The sequence below is a fragment of the Mandrillus leucophaeus genome, unplaced genomic scaffold, assembly GCF_000951045.1.
Source record: "Mandrillus leucophaeus isolate KB7577 unplaced genomic scaffold, Mleu.le_1.0 Scaffold457, whole genome shotgun sequence".
Classification (NCBI taxonomy): domain Eukaryota; kingdom Metazoa; phylum Chordata; class Mammalia; order Primates; family Cercopithecidae; genus Mandrillus; species Mandrillus leucophaeus.
Window position 1 is genome coordinate 1,013,990 of NW_012104887.1, and position 2,497 is coordinate 1,016,486.

The following is a 2,497-nucleotide window of genomic DNA, read 5'->3' on the forward strand; positions in this document are numbered from 1 at the left end:
GTTCTAGCAATGCAAAACAGATAAAGACAAACAGCATTTAATTTACAGGGCTTTTTAAAAAAAATTTATATATATATATAAGCCTAATTATCTTAGCCTAAGTCCTTGTCTCAGCTATGTGTTAGAATTACAATTTTTTTCCATTCAGGTTCCATTTATTTTTGACATTTTTTAATAACCATCCTTGTGGCGGTAACTCCTGCATCACTCTAGAACTTCAGGTTCTATTTCTGACTCTAGGACACAGGTCCCTGAAGGCCTCATTGACGCCAAGTCAGCATTTTCACCCAGTACTGCCCCCTGCTTAGTCACCTTTGTTTTTCTACTCACATTGAGCACGTGCCTGAAACACACTCGTTCTGTGCTTCCTTTAAGATGCACCTGACCGGGCCTGGCTGCTCATGCCTGTAAACCTGGCACTGTGGAAGGCAGAGGCAGGGTCAGGAGTTCGAGACCAGCCTCACCGACATTGTGAAACCCTGTCTCTACTAAAAATACAAAAATTAGTTGGGCATGGTGGCACATGCCCGTAACACCAGCTACTCGACAGGCTGAAGCAGGAGAATCACTTGAACCTTGGAGGTATAGGTTGCAGTGAGCTGAGATTGTGCCACTGCACTTCAGTCTGAGTGACAGAGTGAGACTTTGTCTCAAAAAAAAAAAAGAAAAAAAATGTACCTATGTCCTAGAGTTTAGTGCCCAAGTGTCTGGGACACAGCTTATCCACCCCACTAACCAGGCCTTCCCTAGGAGCAAAGACGGAGCTCCAGTTTCTCAGATGGCCATGAGCCACAGGCAGGGCAGGGGGCGGGGACAAAGAAGATCCTCTTGGGCTGCCTTACTTCCCTGAGTGTACCCATCAGCTCAGCCCGAATAGGGGCGATGATCTCCCAATTGACATGACACCTGTTGTCAAGACTGTCCAGAGGGGCAGGATCTGTCTCCAGTCTTAACTTGCTCAGCCCGCCTATGTGACGCAATAGGACTTTCAGAGCATTCACAGAGGTCTCATTTCCATGAAAGTAGAAGGTGGTGAGCTGGGAGCAGTGGCTCAGGGCAGGCAGGATGACCCGGAGTTGGGAGTCCTGGATCCGACAGTCCTCTAAGACGAGGATCTCGAGAGTAGCAGCAGCTTTCTCTAGCAGAGCTCCAAGGGGCTCAAGATTGGTGGTCCACACTTGCATATGAATCAGATGCAGCTGCTTTAGTTGACTGAGGCTTGGGTACCGACACTGCATGTCCCGGTCAGCTAGGTAAGCATGACAGAATGTAAAGGCCTCCAAGAGGTTCTTGAGGCATCTGAGCAGGTGCTCCAGGTGCTCTTTAATATTATTGACCTTTCTTATATAAAGCGTCTGGGGGCTCCAGGCAGACGAATGGAGAGTCCAAGTCAGGAATGAACTGCTGTTGGCCGCGCATGTATAACTCACACCCGTAACCGAAGGCTAAAAAGAGTTTGTGAAGATTGCTCATCTGGCTCAGGTAAGGGGCAAACTTTCCTGTTCTATTCAGTGAGCACTTTTTCCAGACTTCCAACTCATGGGTACTGCTGTCTGGGTATACCTTTCCCAATAAATTTCTGAAATTTGAAATGGGCAGTGAGTAATTCTGTACCTTCCTACAACACAGGTGTACTAAACCTCTTCTGTAGTGGATCCACCCACAGAGGTAGCGTAGACATTCATCCAGGGTATTTTCCTTTACGTAGAGGTCTATGAACACCTTCAAGGGCTGGTGCTCTCCTGTCCTTGGACAGTCCTGCACTGCCTGCCTCTTACTCATGGCCTCTGGGGAGCCGGACAGGGCCCTGACTCCAGACCATATGGTCCAGAAATTCTCATGAACATCCCGCAAATCCAGCACTTGAAGTTTCCACCTCCTGGGGCGAACCTTCTGGCCAGCGTATCAAGTCCCTTCAGCACAGCTCACAAGGTCTCCAGATGAGGTGTCTTCATCAGGGACCCCAGAGGGTGGCGGGGGAAGGGCCAGGCCAGTGCCATGGCCTTTAGACTCTCACAGCGTCTCCTGCTGACGGCCTCCGTGAACAGCAGACAGAAGACCTCCTTGGGCAGCTCCTCCAGGGTGAAGATGGCCAAGAACTGGTTCCTCAGCAGGCTCTGCCCCACCAGCTCCAGGAGTGTGGGCGGGGCCTGGAGACTCATTCTGATAAATGATCAGAGGAGCAGCCTTCCAAACAAGAGGTGGGCCTTTCACTTTGAAACTGCCATCCACAAATCCAATAGCTTTTTGTCAGTGAGGGAACTGTTTATTGGGAACCATGGAATCTGGCAGCTCCTCACGCAGTTCTAGAGTCAGTTTTAGGGAAAAAGAGGATCCGTGCCTGTGAGTCTCTCCTTCTGGCATTCCCCAGGTGGCATGATCCTATATAAACCATTGCCATTTAAGTATAGAACTCTGGGAACTGCCATTCTCATTAACATATTTATCTGACACCATCCCAGACAGTATAGGTATTTCAGGTGTCAGGATCATCTTA

General features: G+C 49.0%; 1 pseudogene; it reads right to left on the bottom strand.

Annotated features, from left to right (window-relative positions):
* Positions 1-746: 746 nt before the first annotated feature.
* LOC105549796 lies at positions 747-2,162 on the bottom strand (annotated as a pseudogene).
* Between the last annotated feature and the right edge of the window lie 335 nt (positions 2,163-2,497).